Source organism: Mauremys mutica, chromosome 1, assembly GCF_020497125.1.
Source record: "Mauremys mutica isolate MM-2020 ecotype Southern chromosome 1, ASM2049712v1, whole genome shotgun sequence".
Taxonomy (NCBI): Eukaryota; Metazoa; Chordata; order Testudines; family Geoemydidae; genus Mauremys; species Mauremys mutica.
The window spans coordinates 213,293,350-213,312,747 of record NC_059072.1 but is presented as its reverse complement, the minus strand read 5'-3'; the positions used below and the strand labels follow the sequence as shown (position 1 = coordinate 213,312,747).

Below are 19,398 nucleotides of genomic sequence, written 5' to 3'. Positions count from 1 at the left end.
AATTCTGAAAGACTCTTCTTGATGCTGTATGATTGAATATGACCATTTACATCATTGGTATTACCACTGTGTAGAGGTGCAGACTCACACCTGCGGCACCTCCTGCTGGTGACTTCTGGGAATTAGCTCTTCCAGCTCCAGAGCACCCTCTGCAGGCTGGTGATCAGCCTGTCCTCTGTCCCTGTGTCCCTCCCAGGACCCTGGTGCTCCTTTAACTGGGGTGCTGCCCCCTGGCAGTGCCCCTCTGATCTGGGTCTCCCCTCCCTGGGGAACCCCCAACCCTCTATTGCCACCTTGCCTCAGTATATGGCTACTGCCAGTCATTGTCTAGCCCCATGCCTTGGGGCAGACTGCAGTATCAGCCTACTCACTGGCAAGGTTGGGTTTGGACCTGCTGCCTTTGCCTACCCCTGGGCTGCCCTCTGCAACTCCCAGTACCCCTTCATCTTCTGCTAGGCTGCAACCTGGGGCTTTCCAGGCTGGAACTCCCCAGCTCTTTTGCCTTTCCCCAGCCATACTCCACTCAGGTACCCTGTCTTTATCACCCTACAGCCAGGCCCTTCTACCTCTACAGGCAGAGGGGGACTTCTGAGCTCCTGGCTCACTACCTCTTATAGGGGCCAGCTGGGCCTGATTGGGGCATGGCCCAGCTGCAGCCACTTCCCAATCAGCCCAGCTTAGTAGCTCCCAGCCACAACCTTCCCCCAGAGCTGTTTTAAGCCCTTCAGGGCAGGAGTGGGGTAACCACCCTGCTACACACTGCTATACAATTGCAACAAATCTTATACAAAATATGTCATGTAAGTGTCAATCCAGGTATCATCTTTGTATCTGAAGTTATGAATATTGGTCATGGACTTGTATCTGATAGGTGTTACCCAGGACTATAACACATGTACCAGACAGCTATGTAGTGATGGTCCATCAAGGACACTTCACTCTCCCCGTGGGCCATAGAAGAAACTCATCCCACCCAGATAGCTCTTCCTGTCCATGCATCAGTTTCCGAGGGGCCAATGACCACCTCCTGTGAGTCATCAAAGCATATAAGGGCATGTGATACGCTCATATGATCCTGGACTCCAACTTGTCCCAGTAATTTTCCATTTACCTGGACTGTGAGTTTAGCTGGGACAGCAAAATTCCATGCACGTGGCAGAGGATATATAAGGACCCTGACATATATCCATTTTTGTCTTCATTTTCTCTAGACTGGATTTCTAACAAGGAAGCTCTAAACAAGGACTGATGATCTCCAACCTGTTTGGGTAAGTGCAGGGAGAGAGTTTTGCAAGCTAGCAGTTTATTCTATCATTGCTATGATCCTGATCTATGAACACTGAAAAATCACTTGTATCTATATGATCTATTAATCATTTATAACTCTCCTTTTCTTTTATTATTAAACCTTTAGTTTTTAGTTAGTAAGGATTGGCATCAACATAATTATTGGATAAGATCTGAGTTATATATTGACCTGACTAAGTGGCTGGTCCCTTGGGATTAGAAGGGCCCTATATTTGATTGATTAAATTGGTTTTCGGTAACCACTCATCATAAAGTTGTGTCTGTGTGGTGAGCCAAGGGCTGGAATGCCTAAGGAGACTACATTTTTGGCTTCTTTGTTAACCAGTGTGGTGAGACAGAAGTTCACTTTTGTTACTGGCTTGATATAATCTAACGATAGAATAACCACCAGTTTGGGGTGAGTCTGCTCTATTTGTCAGCGGTCTATCCTGAATTTTGTATTCTCAGCTGTGACCCACTGAGGCATGGTGACATCTTCCAAGATGTTTCAGTGAGGCATTTACAATATCGCTTTAAAAACAACACAGCCTAATTATTTTTATCTCTACTAGGGAGCCTGTAATTCTGTAAATGAGACACTTCCTCATGGGAGCAATAACTATTTTTTTCCCTTCTGCTTCTAGATGAATTTATCTGCATGACCTTGTCACCATTTTGCAGATGGGTATTAAAAGTGAATTGCAAGGTAATGTTCTCTAATTGCTGCATTTAATTAAAATGGTTAATAGACATTTACTTTTATTCTTGCACATAATAAAACAATGAATAGCTAATAAATAGGAAGTCACCACTATCTGTTGTTTGAGAGACAGGATGGGCAACTAGCACAAAATACTGCAAGTTAGAGTACTGAAGTACTGAGACTTTTCAGTGTTGTAACTCTTGTGATTTATTTTGTTCACAACATAGAGAGACTTAGCCACTGTAACATCATTCTTCTCTTCCCCTAACTCTCTCTAATTTGAAAAAGACATTTAGGTCTAAACTCAAGACTGGGAGTCAGGAACTCCTGAGTTCCAATCCTAGTTTTGTCTCTGTAGTTCCTTAACAGGATTGATATATGCCTGCCCACCTCACATGAGTATTTTGTGGATTAATTTTGCACAGCACTTTGAAAAGATAAAAAACACATACCAAATTATCATTTTATTTTGACTTCAGTCACTTGCCCTGAAACTAGCTTTCAGGTTTGGCATGTGCTGCAGGACAGAGTAGGAGAAGATTGATCATGAGGGAGAAATCCCTTGTTTAAAACAGATATCGTTATGAGCAAGCACAAATGGAAACCGAATAATGGAAAAACACATGTGCTGCAGGACAGAGTAGGAGAAGATTGATCATGAGGGAGAAATCCCTTGTTTAAAACAGATATCGTTATGAGCAAGCACAAATGGAAACCGAATAATGGAAAAACACATGTGCTGCAGGACAGAGTAGGAGAAGATTGATCATGAGGGAGAAATCCCTTGTTTAAAACAGATATCGTTATGAGCAAGCACAAATGGAAACCGAATAATGGAAAAACACATGAAGCTTATATAGTTTTTCATCATAATGTATTCCATTTTTCCATTGTATCACAGCACCTCTTTAATGTCTCATGCAATGCTTTCTCAAGACTCCATGCTTTGAAGCTATCTCCAGCAAATCAAAATGTTAGGGGTTTTTTTTAAGATCAATTATTACTATGACAGCTAATGGTAACATTTCATCTTGCTGAATTTAAACTAATAGATTAGAAGTTTTCTGTAAGATATAGGTGTAGAATATACACTAGTGAGCCGCATTGTGGAGAAGAAATCAGCAGTGTGGAAGGGGGATTTACCCCAAGGTTGGAAATTTTTTTCACTTTTGAGTCTTTTCAGGATGTAGGAAAGTATAAAATTAAAATAGCTTCTAGTACATCTGTGCTTATCTCTTCCTGACTACTGAGCAATTGCTATTGTTTTTCCAGTGTGTATTTTATTTGTCTCAGAGATTCAACAGTCATTCAACTAATTTCAACAGTCAAAATTCTTCCTCTTGTCATGGAAAATGACTAGATCTGTTACTGATGTCACAAAAACACAGATAAATTGAAAAGAAATATTTTGACCCCCTGTTCCACGGTGTATTGCTTGATCATGCTACTTATTGCTTTATTACACTAGAGGGAACTATACACTGGCAAGTGAAGATGGGTAGTTCAGTATAGCTCTGTCAACTGTAAAAGGAACTGTGCAGAAAGAGATGATGCAGTAGTAGATCCTTGAACTTTTTTTTTCATGCACTACAGACTTTCTTCATTCAAATGAAGAAAAAGAGAGCATAAATGCAGAGAATAAACAGAGCAGTTTGAATCTATGATTCTATTAAATCATTCTGGTAACATCAAGTAAATACTTGTTGGGAAAGGATGATAAATTTACATATGGGAGCGGTAGCAATCTATGAAGAGTCTATGCTGCTTGAGAGGATTCAGTATAATGTCAATGCTAATGCTGCTAAAGTATCAAGGGATAACTTTTTTATATCACTTTTTATTTAAAATGTTTGTTATAGTTAAACTATAAAGGGCTACCTTAAACTGCCAGAGACAAAAACAGTAAAATTCTGGCATTAGTCTGTCCTGGCTTTCTTCGCCATGTTTGGGCAGATCCTGTACTTCTTACTCAGCCAGAAGTCTAATGAGAATCCTGCCTGCATAAGGAGTGCAGGATCTGTCCCATCATGCATATGTATTGTCAAGAGCTGTTTTTAATAATATTAAAAGAAAACTGGTGGCTTGCTAATTACTCCCTGGATAATTAAATGCTTATTAAATAAGAGAGTTCTTAGTTGAGTCATTTATAGGTATTGCTAGCTCCATAGCTATAAATGGTCCCTTTAAAGAGTGTCCTGTACATGTAGGGTCTTATCTATACTGGAATATTGCATCCTGTTAGAACACCTGTTAAATGACCAGTTTATATGAGGTATATGTAGGCATAGGTATTGCATTAGGTATATTCATGAGGTATTGTATGCCCATACAGGTAGTAAGGCTAATGTTCCCAGTTGAGGTATATATGCCCTGTAACAGCATTGCAAATAGGAATTCATATAGGAAAGAAGATTAGATTAGGAATAGCATAGCTGTACACTCTTAGGGCAATTAGCCAAAACATACCAAATACCATTTAAGCATTACAGCAGTCAGGTAGACAAAGGCAGCATAATGACTTTTCACAGGGTTACACATTTCATAGAAAAAGACCGGGAACTGTTAAGGTTTCAGACAATCAGTCCAGAACCCTATCTGTTTTTCTCTGCACTTTCTTCATGTCAGCCAGGAGATAAAGCAGAATCTAAGACTGAGAAATTGCTAGATTTTTGGTATAGACATTCAGTGGAACAGTAACATGATCATTGGCCTTGACATAGTTTGTGACTCCCTTCCGCTTCTGCAGCACTTCTGAGGGGACCATCTTGGTGAATAACATCACAGCAGCGTATCTCATTGGTCTTCCCTTTGCTTTTTTGAATAAGTGCCTCCTCTGCCTCCTAATCCCTTGTCTCAGTATAACATCATCAAGAGTCAGGACTGCTTACAGGGAATGCAGAGGGGATCGCTATCCAGTTCACTTCTGCACTATATTATTTCCAAGGCACAGCATAAACTTCAAACCCCAAATCGGGAACAGAAATACCAACATCCTAATCTAGCCCTTATGTACACACCACTTATCACTTCTGAGGCCTCCCAAGACTGGGATGAATCTCAAGGGATGGAATTCAGAAACAGAGGCTAAAACAAAATGCTGTAATTGCTTCTATGGAAAAAGCACTAATATAAACAATAACTACTTGTTGTTTTCTGTACTTCCCCTTATCAAGAGCTGAGCAGTTGACCAATATGAAAGGGAAGAAATAGGTCTAAGGATGAGATGTCTGAAGCCTTCCTTACAGACTTTCCAAAAAACCCTCAAACTATTCACAACTGGAAAGTATTTTTGATGTCTGAAAGGGAAAAAGACAGGCAGCTATCCAGCGACAGCATTGAACTGGCCCGAGACAGTGTTGCCATGATGAAAGACGCTGCGGAGAAAGATAGGGATTCCTGGAGGCAATGATCAGGCAGAACATTCTGTTGGATTGCATAGTGAAGTTAGGCCAGCAGACAATCCAGCATCTTCAACCAGAGCCGGTCATGTTCTGCAGCCCCTGGATAATCTAGGGTACTGGGAACACCAGCCTATGTTCCCTGCTGTAGACCTGCAACCTTGCTCCCAGAGGCCATTCACTTCCCCAGCCTCAGCACAAGGTAGTAAGAACACCACATGGGAGCCCAGCACATCTGCACTACCCAACGCATGTGGCAACTGTGACGCCAATACACTACCCTAGAAGAAGCAAAAGCAAGATGTTCACCTGTGTGTGAACAGAAGGCCCCTCCCCTGACTTGTTGTGTGTTGCCCTCTTCAGACCACTGTATGTGAAAGTCATTTTTTCACTTTAAAGCTTTGTTTGATGTTGTTTTAATCACTAAGATCAACGCTTGTAACATTTTCTAAGTTTTATTTTTGGTTTTTATTTATTGCAATAATTTGTGCAATAAAAAACATTAAGTCCCAAAGCACCTGCAATGGATGGTACACATAACCCACAAATTTTCAACTTAACAGCAGTGTCGTAAGTTCTTATAAAAGTACAGATGGTATAAAATAGAGTAACCAAATGTGCCACTTCCAACATCCATAAAAGCAACTTCAGTGGTCATAATTCTCCCTCCTTCCTCCCCGAAACCCCACAGCTGGATGTACAGCTGCACTCTTTCAGGCACCAGACTCAAAGAACAAAAGCAGTCCTTAACAATGCCTTGTATGCCTTGCGGCTGCTCATACTGCTGAGCAAATCTCTGCACCACAGCCTCCCACACATTAAGACTTTCTGCCTTACTCACAGATATTGTGCAAAATACAACATGCAGCTATAATCCTAGGTAAATATCATTGTGCAGCTTCTAACTTAATGAAAAGATAATGCCATATTGATTTCAAACGGCTGAGTGCACACTCTGCTGCCATTCTCCGACTGCTGAGATGATAGTTAAGCAGTTTATTCCATCTGTTGAAGTGCACCATAAATGACTTCACTGTTCAGTGTAGCAGAGGATAAACTGGGTCTCCCATAGTAACCAGAGAAATCTGCATGCCATTAATGTCCATAGTGATCCTGGAGGCAAACTCTCCATTCATTAAGATAAACAGGCACGAGTTCCAAAAGATCCCAGTATTGTTGACTTTTCCAGACTACCCTGCATGTATGTTTGTGAACCTGCCACGGTCATCAGCCAGGCCTTGGAGCATCATAGGGAGCACCTTTCAGTTCAGCTCTGACGCCTGATGTTGAAGGCAAATGATAGGTATGTGGGTCCCATCAGTTGCCCCATTACAGTAGTGACCCCATGTGTGCAAAGCCATTAATAGAGTCCTAAGCATTAACATTGTCAGGCATTATAACCCAGTGCACCTGTACCTTCTGATAGCAGTACACACTTGCATGACAGTGTCCTCACAGTTGATCTTCCAACACTGAATTAGTTGTCTACAGACCAGTAACACTTGGGGGTGGACCGTTGCTAGATGGTGACCCGTTTGTCAACGATGGTAAACAGCATGTTAATATGCTGCCACTGCAGCTTTGAGGTGAGCTCAGCACAGATCTCAGAAAAAAGCTGTATTTGCCATCCAGCAATCCTGTCACCAATGCATGTCCTCCCAGGTCTGCAGAACCGTCCTTTCCAGCTAATTGATGCTGGTTTCCAAGCCCAGAAATGGTGGTGTGCCGTGTGAAGCTACTCCAAGAACAGCTTGTGTAGTAGCAGTTGCTCGGGGTATGTCTATACTATGAAGTTAGGTCAATTTTATAGAAGTTGATCTTTAGAAAGTGATTTTATACAGTCGATCATGTATGTCCCCTCTAAGCGCAGTAGGTTGGCAGAGTGCATCCTCAATACCGGGGCTAGCATTGACTCACGGAGTGGTGCACTGTGGGTAGCCATTGGAATTCTGGGTTAAGCGCCGAATGCCTGATGGGGCAAAAACATTGTCACGGGTGGTTTTGGGTACATGTCATCAGTCTCCCCTCCCTCCCTCCCTCCCTCCTTGAAAGCAATGGCAAACAATCGTTTCGCACCTTTTTTCCTTGGTTATCCATGCAGACGCCATGGCATGGCAAGCATGGAGCCCGCTCAGCTCACCACTGCTGTTGTGAGCATTGTAAACACCTCACACATTATCCTGCAGTATGTGCAGAACCTGGCTAGGAGACACCAGCACGAGGACGATTGTGATGAGGACATGGACACAGATGTTTCTGAAAGCATGGGATGTGGCAATTGGGACATCATGGTGGCAGTGGGGCACAGATTGATACAGTGGAATGCTGATTCTGGGCCCGGCAAACAAGCACAGACTGGTGGGACTGCATAGTGTTGCAGGTGTGGGATGATTCCCAGTGGCTGCGAAACTTTTGCATGTGTAAGGCCACTTTCATGGAACTGTGAGAGTTGCTTTCCCCCGCCCTGAAGCGCAGGAATACCAAAATGAGACCTGCCCTGACAGTTGAGAAGTGAGTGGCAATAGCCCTGTGGAAGCTTGCAACACCTGACTGCTATCAGTCAGTCGGGAATCAATTTGGAGTGGGCAAATCTACCGTGGGGGCTGCTGTGATCCAAGTAGCCAAGGCAATCAGTGACCTTCTGCTAGCAAGGGTAGTGACTCTGGGAAATGTGCAGGTCATAGTAGATGGCTTTGCTGCAATGGGGTTCCCTAACTGTGGTGGGGCAATAGACAGAACGCATATCCTTATCTTGGCACCGGATCACCTTGCCAACCAGTACATAAACCACAAGAGGTACTTCTCAATGGTGCTGCAAGCACTGGTGGATCACAAGAGACATTTCACTGACATCAACGTGGGATGGCCAGGAAAGGTGCATGACGCTCACATCTTAGGAACTCCAGGCTCTTCGAATAGCTGCAAGAAGGGACTTACTTCCCAGACCAGAAAATTACTGTTGGGGATGTTGAAATGCAAATAGTTATCCTTGGGGACCCAGCTTACCCCTTGCTTCCTTGGCTCATGAAGCCATACACAGGCCGCCTGGACAGTAGTAAGGAGCAGTTCAACTATAGGCTAAGCAAGTGCAGAAGGGTGGTAGAATGTGCCTTTGGATATTTAAAAGCTTGCTGGTGCTGTTTGCTGACTAGGTTAGACCTCAGCACAACCAACATTCCTATTGTTATTGCTGCTTGCTGTGTGCTCTGTAATATCTGTGAGAGTAAGGGAGAGACGTTTATGACAAGGTAGGAGGTTGAAGCAAATCACCTGGCAGCCAGTTTTGAACAGCCAGACACCAGGGCGATTAGAAGAGCACAGCAGAGTGTGCTGCGCATCAGAGAGGCTTTGAAAACTAGTTTCATTACTGGCCAGGCTTCGGTGTGATAATTGTGTGTGTTTCTCCTTGATGCAAAACCACCCCCTTTGTTGAATTTACTTCTCTGTAAGACAATCGCCTCATCTCTTCACCCACAGCTGGCAAAGGAAATAAAGTCCCTGTTGTTTTGAATCCAGGCATTCTTTATTTATTAACAAAAAAGTGAGATCACAGACAAGGTAGCGTGGGTGGGCTGGGGGAGGAGGGAAGGACAAGGCCACATTGCTTATTGTAGCCACACTACAAATCAAAATTGTTTGAATGACATCCTTCTGTTGCTTGGGCCATCCTCTGGAGTGAAATGGCTGGGTGCCCGGAGCCTCCCACCCCGCGTTCTTGGGTGTCTGGGTGAGTAGGATATGGAACTTGGGGGTAGGCGCTGTTATACAATGGAGCAGCGGTGGTCTGTGCTGTTGTTGCCTTTCCTGCAGCTCCACCAGACATCTGATTATGTCCGTTTGCTCCCCATTAGTCTCAGCATCTCCTCCTACGTGTTCTAATCACACTCACTGAATGCTTCCTGGCCTCTGCCACCGAATGTCTCCATGCATTCAGTTGTGCCCTATTAGTGCGGGAGGACTGCATGATCTCAGAAAACATGTCATTGCAAGTGCGTTTTTTTTGCCTTCTAATCTGCGATAACCTCAGGGAAGGAGATGATACGGGGAGCATAGACACATTTGCACCTGCAGGGAGGATAAAAAGGGAGAGTAAAATTTAAGAAGATACATTTCTGAGAATAAAAGGGAGACTCTTTCACAGTGAATAAAGCAATTCACAGCAGACAGCACATGTGCTTTAGGTACAAGGTCATATTTTGCCTTTTATATTGAGTGCCTGCCGGCATGGTGACACATCACACACAGCTGGGCAACAGAATTTGCTTTCCAGGCAGCCATAGTAAGCCAAAGGTTATGCAGGGTTGGCTTCTTCCACGTTCATAACATGTGGGATTGGTTTCAAACTGCAGCACTCTCCTTTCCCATAGCAAGCAATGCCAGTTGGGTTTGCCATTTAAAAGGAAGGCACTGCGGTTTTGGGTTGAATATGCCGCTCCCCCCTTTCCCCCACTGCGTGGCTGTTCTCCGGGATAATCCCTTTTAGCCAAGTGCAAACAGCCCAGCATGAACGGGGTCCTTTTTCTGTTCCCTTACAAAAATTCCCCTATTTCAACCAGGTGACCATGAATGATATCACTCTCCTGAGGCTGACACAGAAAGATAAAGGCTGAATGTTGCATGAATGCGACCAAAACCCAGGACCATTCGCTGCCATGCTTGTGCTGCAATGATTCCAGACTACTTGCTACTGGCTTGGCATGGTAAAGTGTCCTACCGCTGAGGACGAAATAAGGCAGCCCTCTCCAGAAACCTTCTGCAAAGGCTTTCAGAGTACCTCCAGGAGAGCTTCATGCAGATGTCCCTGAAGGATTCCTGCTCCATCCCCAGACACGTTAACAGACTTTTCCAGTAGCTGTACTGGCTGCGAATGCATCCCAATTGTTCAGGGCAAATCAAATATTAAACACAATTGCTTTTAACCCCTGTAGTATAGTTACAAATGTGCACTCACCAGAGGTGCCTTCTCCGCCTTCAGGGATGGGGAACCTGCCTTGGGAGGGTATTGGCTCCAGGGTGATGAAAAGGTCCTGGCTGCCAGGGAGAACGGATTCTCCGCTTGCCTGCTGCACATTATTCTCATCATCATCCACAAAATCCTCCTCCACATTGCCTGAGACTACCCCCTTGCAGGTGTCCATGGACAGTAGTGGGGTACTGGTACGGTCCCCCTCTAGAATGACATGCAGCTGATCATAGAAGTGGCATGTATGGGGCTCTGAGCCGAAGCGACCATTTGCCTCCTTTGTCTTGTGGTAGGCTTGCCTGAGCTCCTTAACTTTCACACAGCACTGCTGTGTCCCCCTAGTGTAGCCTCTCCACCATGCCCTATGATTTTGGCATATATATTAGCATTTCTTCTTTTTTGTTGGAGTTCTGCCTGCACAGATTCTTCTTCCCATATAAGCAGCAGATCCAGTGTCTCCTGTTCTCTCCATGCTGGAGCTCATTTGCAATTCTCAAACTGCATGGTCACCTGTGCTGCTGAGCTCGCCACGCTGCCCAAACAGGAAGTGAAATTCAAAAGTTCCCAGGGCTTTTCCTATGTACCTGGCTAGTGCATTGGAGTTGAAAGTGCTGATCAGAGCAGTCACATTGGAGCACTCTGGGACAGCTCCCGAAGGCCAATACCGTTGAATTGCACTATGCTGCATCTGCAATACCCCAAATTCAAACTAAGAAGGTCGATTTTAGTGCTATTCTCCTCGCCAGGGAGGAGTACAACAGTCGATTTTAAGAGCCCTTTAGGTCAATGGAAGGGGGTTAGTTGTGTAGTTGCATTGATTATAAAATCGACCTAACACGGCTAAATTCAACCTAACCTCATAGTGTAGACCAGGGCTCAGTGCTGTGGCTGCATCTGTTGTTTGGTGGTTGAAATCCAAACAGGGCTGGCTCTACTGTTTTCGCCGCCCCAAGCAGTGCGCCGAATTGCCGTCGTGGATGGCGGGGGCAGTCCTTGTGCCCTTAGGGCGGCTTGTGTGTTTCCGCAGTGGCGGCAATTCGGTGGCAGCTTCTGTCTTCAGCCAGCTGAACAGGACAGGTGAACATAGAAGCTGCCGCCAAATTGCGCCTCCATGGAAACATGCGTGCCGCCCTAAGGGCACACGGACTGCCCCTGCCATCCAAGGCGGCAATTCGGTGCGCTGCTTGGGGGCAAAAACACATGGAATGCACCTGCTTGGGAAGCTGGCTCCTGGAGCCAGCCCTGAATCCAAAGCCCCCCAGCACCAAGAGCTCAAATAAAGCCCAAACAGCCTTTGCATGTTCGTCATTGCTGGCATGGAGCATTGTTGTGTCCATGCTGGCCTACGGCAATTCAGAAATGACTCTAGCCCACCTTGGAAGAGAGGAACAACAGGATGGAGGGAGCAGAATCATGGGATTTCGGGAGTTTGACCCCAAGTCCCAGAATTCCACTGTTTGTTCAGTAATAATTTCTTGTTTTCCTTTAGGAGCAGTTTCAACAGATATTAAACCTCCCATACGAATTCAGTCTGCTTCCTACAGGACACTTTGCCAGGCACCCTTGTTAATGTAAGTTGTATGAAATTTAGTAACTGAAAGAATTTTCATTTAGTTACTTAAAGAAGCAACTCAGATAGTATTTGCTTAATTCTCAGCATATAACAAAGTCAAAAATTGTAACAAGATCTCTTGAGTCCAATTCCAGTTCTTAAACACAAAGCTATCATTTCTCTTTATCCTCTTAGCTTTAGAATGTAGCTCTCGAAGAGATCTTGCTAGAAAAAGCAAGCACAAAAAACAGGTGTAGTCGTTTTTCTTTGGGTCCAGTGCTGGCAGTGGCAGGCAACCCAGTCCCCCGCACCTCCACATTACTCTAGACAAAGCTTTTACTTGATAACTTTATTTAAATACAATTCTCTTTTTAAAATGAAGCCTTTTACCAAAGCTGCTTTCCTCTGTCTGCATCATTAATAATGTGTATATTCTGTGTCATTGAATTCTCTCTCTGTCTTTCTCTGGGGAAAAAGTGCCTAGGGTAAAACTTTCAAAATTGCTTCAGGGTCAGATATTTAAAAATACTTTTATGAGCTGGGTGAAACCTTGTAATGAGTTGGATTAAAACCCCGTTGAAGTTGATAGGTATGAACTCACCTTTCAGTTAACTACTGTAAACATAAACTTATACCTAAGACAAAAGGTGTGTGAGAATCCATCCCGGAGCTTTTGGGCTGAGTATTGTGTAGTAGGGTAGGGGTGTGGGAGTAGGAGAGAACACAGGCACACTGTCACAGACAAAAACAAAGCGAGTGAGAAGAAAAGAAGCAAAAGCCAAGCAGGGGCCTGTAAGTACAGTGTGACCCTGGAAATGCTAGAGAGAGAGAGAGACTTTGCATCTGGTGTTGGCTAAAGAGGTTTGGGAGATGAATGCTAAGGGCTTGTCTGCTTTGCTGCAGCTGCAGCACTGTAACACTTTAGTGAAGATGCTATCTATGCTGACCGGAAGGCTTCTCCTGTGATTGATGCAGCACTGTTGATTTAGCGGGTTGGGTGGATTCTCCATCACTGGCAATTTCTAAATCAAGATTGGATGTTTTTTCTAAAATACTCCTTAGAAATTATTGTGGGGGAAGTTCTATGGCCTGTATTATGCAAGCGGTCAGAGTAGATGATCACAGTCGTCCTTTCTGGCCTTGGAATCAATGAATCTTCCTCAGTTGTGGGATGGTTTTTTGGGGGGGAGGGGTCTAGTAAAATGCTCTTAGATAGATAGTTCCCAATTATCATTCACATTTTCCTGTTTCCATTTGCTCACAAATGACTTAGCTCATAGCTGTTTTCAGCTTTAAGAGTGCCAGTTGCACAAAGTATAAAAGTGTGTGTGTGTGTGTGTAATATAAAAAAAATGGGTGTGGACTATATTCTGTTTGCATATAACAAATGTGACTGAGTCATGATTACTTGTTCCTAAACTACCACTAACTTTGAGTTCTGTGATCAGTTCCTCTCCTTGTGTCAAGATGAGGTCTGAAATAGAATTTTGCTATATTGAATGCAGCAATTTTTGAGTTAATAAATGACAATTTCCTATACATAGAAATTCTGAGGATGTTTCAATAGTGGCAGCATGAGACCTTCAGTTTATCACTAAGTTTGAAATCCCACATTATAATGCAGCTCTTCTCCCCTCTGCCCCCCACCCCATCATGGATAGGTGCTTATGGAGCTTGTCATACTGTTCTAGTGTGATTTGGTGGTCTGTAACAGGCACCAGCTAGTACCTCATTTTGTGTTTTATTTGTTAGGACATTGATCTATAAGCATTCAAGATGACTTTCGTCCAAGGTGCCAGTGACTCAAACAGGTAATGCCACTCTCTTCCCCTTTTGCCCACTTGATCCTTCCTAAATAGGTTTATAAATGTGGATAAATGGAAACCAGGAGAAAGTAAGTGGATTCCTGGCTGTCAAATGTACAAAAGGTGAGCACACACGTGTTGCTGCTATTTCAGATGAATATTTATCTGTGTAAGATTTATCTTTCCCTTAAAAAAGAAAAGATACATTCGAATTATATTCAAAAGCTTTTTATAAATATCTGCTTATATGAATCTCTTCACTGACTGAAATAAATGCTCTTGCCATAGGCAGACAGAATTATTACAGATCAAACTTCCTTTTCATTTCTAGCTTTGACATGTAATATCCCATTCACATAGTATACATAGGACTCTAGATATTTGACTTTTAAAAATATAAATCTGTAACAGGAAAGAGAGCAGGGCTGTATCTTCTTACTTTAGATTTCATCTGACTCATAACCAGGCTCAGAATAAAGAATTGCAGAGCCCCTCACACTATGGAAATTGCCCTGCCTTCCTTAAACTAGACAGCATTTGAAATGCAAGAATAATGCTGCCGTAGGCAAAACTTCAGTGTGCCGCTGCCAGAACAGAGACTTTCAACTGGAGTGTGAGATGTTGGACTTTCTGGAGCAGTGCAGCAAACCTTCTGATGGTTCAGTGCAGGGCTGGCCCCAGCTTTTTTGCCACCTCAAGCGGCAAAGGTAAAAAAAAACAAAAAAACAACAAACCGATTGAGCTGCCGCCGAAGAGGAAGACACGGAGAAAAGAATTCACTGTCGAATTGCTGCCAAACACTAAAGTGGAGCACTGCCCCGATAATTGATGGACTAATGCCCCTTTCTATTGGCCGCCCCATGCACCTGCCTCCTTCGCTGGTGCCTGGAACCAGCCCTGGTTCAGCGGTTATGGTAGAAATGAGAGGGCCAAGCACCAGCCAGGTCACAGCACCACTCAATCAGGCCAAACCTGAGTTGCGACTGGGTGTACAGGTACACAGCACCACACAAGGGTTTCTCTCCCCCCCCCACCCCCCAGAGGTTGCAGGGAGGGGAGGGGGCTGACATAGGGCCCCAAGCAAGTACACTGAGCACACATTGGTTAATCCAGGCCTGCTTCCTCCAGGCCCCATCCCCACTTGACCCCTTCCCCAAAACCCCAGCCCTGGTCAGCTGAACTGTCTACAAACTGAACATTGCAGTTATCGCTTCACAGCCATCTCTTCTGCTATTGCTGTTTAGGGGCTTATTCCTTCACCCTCCTACTTCCCTGGTCCTTCTCGCATGAACAGAGAGCAACAATACCCAAAGTCCAAAGGCGCAAACAATTCTATGTTTATTGGGGTAAACTTCCAGCAAGCATGATTCCAGTTTCCTTCCTTAGTGTCCCCCTTCCCAGCTCTGACACCACAGAGCCTTGCCTGTGTCCCAGTCCCTGTTCCCAACCCCTGTTCCCATTTCCCCCTTTAGCAAAACATGATCCCAATTCCTCCATTCCCAGTCCTGGTTCCCATTTCCACACCCCCCTTACTTCCTGATTGACTGCAGACTATATAGTAAAACCTGAGTTTTGCTTAGCTATTCCTTAACCAATCATTTTACTGAAATTTAACTAAACAATCCTAACATATACCCCACCACCTTCATTGGTTTACACCCAACAAAATTAATTATACAGCAGACAGAAACAATCAGAGAACCAGACAGAGACCATGCAAATAAACATACAAAACAATACAGAAGTGAGGATTTCACAACTACATCTATACAGACATAAGGGTTTTCCAGCTGTGTCTATTGATAAGTGAATTCTTGCCAGACAGGATGCTATCAAACTAAGTTTCCTTTTACATCTTCTAGGGTCTTCTCTTTCTCTGGAGGGGACAGGAATATCAGAACAGGATTGTATTCCTAATAGCCCAATAGCACCTTATTTCAATGTGACTAGTTTGGAATGTGAGGATGTGACCATACACTTCCCAGCTTATGGGGGTCTAACTACATCTTAGCTGAAGGCCTTAGCCTGTTACAGTAAGAGAAGGCCATTACACAGACAGTGATCTTTGATTCTTTCTTTTATACCTCTATAACTAGCTAAGTGATAAGAATACACCTACATTCTTAAAGCATAGGCCTTTGCAGACAGGCCTGAATATCTATATCCTAACACTCCACTCCTTTTTTCCCCCTTTTTCTTTTGGGATCCTCCTGCCCAGGTATCCCTGGAAAAGCATAGGACATATGACAACACATTTCCTGATAGGGCCAGGCATCAAGGTGGAATCCCCCAACCCCCCAGCCCTGGTCAGCTGAACTGTCTACAAACTGAACATTGCAGTTATCGCTTCACAGCCATCTCTTCTGCTATTGCAACCATGCTTTGCATCCACACACAGCACTCTAAGTGGTTGCAATGGCAGAAGAGATGGCTGTGAAGAGATAACTGCAACCTTCAATTTGTAGCCAGTTCAGCTGATCTTGTTTTTAGGAGTGAATTGTGGGACAATCTAAGCAGCTACCCCATCGTGCCTGTCAGAGGAAAGTCCTCTGTGAGTCTCTCACCTTAGGTGCAGCCCACACTCACTCCAGGGCTACCTTCACCACCACCACCAGGCTTTATTATACTATTCTAGCAGGTCATTGCATGTAGTGCTATTTACAAGTCCCAGCCAGCTCCCCTCTTACTTCTGAGGGTATGTCTACACTACAATTAGACACCCCCAGTGGGCCTACACCAGATGCCTCTGGCTCATGGGGCTCAGACTAAAGGGCTTATTTACCTGTAGTGGAGACATCAGGCACAGGCTCTAGCTGTGGGACCCTCCCACCTGGCAGAGTCCTAGAGCCTAGGCTCCAGCTTGAGCCCAAATGTCTCTACCGCCATTAAACAGTCCCTTGGACCAAGCCCAAGTCAGCTAGCACAGGCCAGCCATGGGTTTTTAACTGCAGTATAGACATCCCCAGGGGTACAGCACAGTGCTAACACCTTCCTTCCAGCTCTTCACCCCAGGGCTTGCTTCCTCTCTATTTATCAGCCCCCAGCAGCTGGGGTTGCTTCCCTTCTAATTAGCCCTTCAGCTGTGGCTACACTTGTCAATTGATCCTGTATTTAGGTCCCAGTTAACCAATATTGGTGGTGATTTGAGTGACAGGGTATTGAGTCAGTTTCTGGCTCTGAGCCTGGGTCATAGAGCCATAACAGCACCTACTGCAAAGGACTATGGGTATTTTCTAGATATGCCACCTTTTTGCCAAGGATTTCTTACACAAAACCCATATCCTCAGCCTAGGGACACCCTGCTCATTTTGTTTCATTGAGACCCTTTCTGGCATTGCAGGTTGCTGTATCCTCTGGCTTTCTGAAGCTTAGTGCTGGATATCCTGGAAGCAGGACAGGACAAGGAGAAAAAAGAGCACCCAGAGCACTTTGAGGTGGTAACTAAAAAGAAAGCAAAGACAGGTGTAGAGGTTTGTGTCCATGTATGTTACTGAATGGAACCATGAGAAGGGTGGACTGTGGACCAGGCCATATTTCAACTGTTAGTAGGCTAATGTTGTGGCTGTCTGGACTGACAGTGGCTACAGTTGTAGATGCCCAAATCTATGTTTGATTTCTGGTGCGTAGAGCTGGCAGCTGCCTTTCAGTGGAAAACAACCCTGGAAAAAATCTGCTATGAACAAGAGCATTGCCCTCACACTCTGGAAAGTGGTCATGAATGCAGACTGTTCCTCCTCACAGAGCTCTCTGGTGTGGGAAAGATCACAACAGCAGAAGATGCTCTGCTGGAGCAGTGCACCACAATGAAGCAGGTGCTGCTGACCTATGGAATCAAGGTTACTAATATCTCTGAAATAATGGAAGAGTTGGAATAATCTTGAGGTTTCCTAAGCTGTGCTGGGGCTATTGATGGAACTCGCATCTCAATTCTTTGCCCCTTCTCAATAGGTCATGGAGTTCTACCACCATAAGTCATACGGGCTGTGGTGGATCACAGAAGACCCTTAATGGATGTAAGCCTGGCAAGATTCAGGATGCCAAAATATTAGAGAATTCCAGAATGTACAGGAAGAGACAGGTAGGGACACAGTTCTCCAGCAACAGGGAAAGAATGGTGCATCTGCTAACTCTTTCTCTGGAACTCTGCCATCCTTTGTGGCACTGGCTGATGGAAACTGTGCCCCAAATTATGAGGCTGTTGATTCTGCCATTGCCGCAGCTGCCCTGTGATAGTAGCTAATTATGGTCTTTGGGAGATCAAGATGCCTACTGATGTAAAATGACACACCTCTTGAGGTTTTTTAGTGTTTCAAAGAAGCAGCAGTAATTTTTTGATCTTATATACACACACACACACAGACTGTGTTGTGTGAAGAAATACTTCCTTTTGTTTGTTTTAAACTTGCTGCCTATTTAATTTCATTAGGTGACCCCCCGTTTCTTGTGTTATGAGAAGGAATAAATAATACTTGCTTATTCACTTTCTCCACACCAGTCAAGATTTTATAGACCTCTATCATATCCCCTCTTGTATAGACCTCAATCATGTTCCAGTGTCCCTACCCTTCCAGTCTTGGGGGAAATTTGGAGCTGAATGTTGTGGATGGGGCTCACTTCTAGTCCTCATGCTTGAGCTCTTGAACTGCACACTATTCATGTCATGTATATTAAAATAAACAAGGAAAAGGGTGGCTGGGTAAAAGAGAACACAAGAAAAGTAAGAGGCACAAAGGGTGGCTTAGGAAAGAGGGACAGGGCTCTTCAACTCTTCTGTTGTCAGATTTGTTATGCCATTTTTAAATAAGCATTAGCAGAGGTGCCTTTTCAGATTTTGGTAAGGGGGACAACTTTAACCATGATTTCAGAGGCTGCTTAGGCAACTTAAAACAATGACTGAAATAATTGTAGAAAAATCTAGATTACTTTCCATCATTTAGGCTACTTTATTTTTGCAGTTCATCAAGTTTAGAATAGATCATTTAACTTTTTGAAACATCCTACTAGGGCAAGGTCTCATGAGTTTATATTGCACCTGCCTGGGACTCTAGGGGTGTTACCATACTACAAACAATAGATTAGAAACTGACTTTAAACACGAGTGAAACTGATACTTTCAAGTTAATTTCACAGTATTGCCAACCCCAAATGCTCAAAAATCATGAGCTTGGCTTAAAAATCATGAGATTACATAAAAGTAATAGATTTGGTGTTCTTTTTATTTGCCACCTGCTTTTTGAGCCTTTTAGGGTGCACTTGAATTACATTTTGAAGCTTTCTCCACAGTTAGACACTCTTTCTTTGAGAATGAAAGCTGAAATCATCATATATCCACTTGACTCCAGGAGCTAGAGCTTTACGAAAAGTAATAATTATCATGAGACTCATGACAAAATCATGAGTTAGCAACTCTGCTTTCCTTCTGTTTAAAGACTAGTTTCTTTCCAGAAGGCTTTTAAGAAAAAACATTAGAGTGATTGAGTAGCAGTTCTCACAGGAGACTATTTAAAACCAAACACCAATAAAATTCCACATTTTAAAGCTGAGAAAAAATTGAGTCTTCTGAGGTGTATCAGGACACTGCACACAGGAAAGGAAAATAAACAGGCACAGAGCTCTGGGCAGCTCTTTCTCCTGGAAAAAAAGTTGGATCAGGTCTTCCAGTGCTTAATCAGGTAAAACTTCTATTGCTG

General features: G+C 43.9%; 1 long non-coding RNA gene across 4 annotated transcripts in view; it reads left to right on the top strand.

Annotated features, from left to right (window-relative positions):
* The window catches only part of LOC123362293, a 39,656-nt gene extending 21,568 nt beyond the window's left edge, over positions 1-18,088 (top strand). The window contains exons 1-6 of one of the 4 annotated variants that reach the window (XR_006576402.1): positions 1,094-1,118; positions 1,212-1,268; positions 1,932-1,993; positions 11,841-11,922; positions 13,656-13,714; positions 17,049-18,088. This is a non-coding gene — a long non-coding RNA (uncharacterized LOC123362293). Of the gene's footprint in view, positions 1-1,093; positions 1,119-1,211; positions 1,269-1,931; positions 1,994-5,163; positions 5,898-11,840; positions 11,923-13,655; positions 13,715-17,048 lie in introns of those variants that run through there. The other 3 variants (XR_006576401.1, XR_006576403.1, XR_006576400.1) reach the window with 3 other exon arrangements.
* The last annotated feature ends 1,310 nt before the right edge of the window (positions 18,089-19,398 follow it).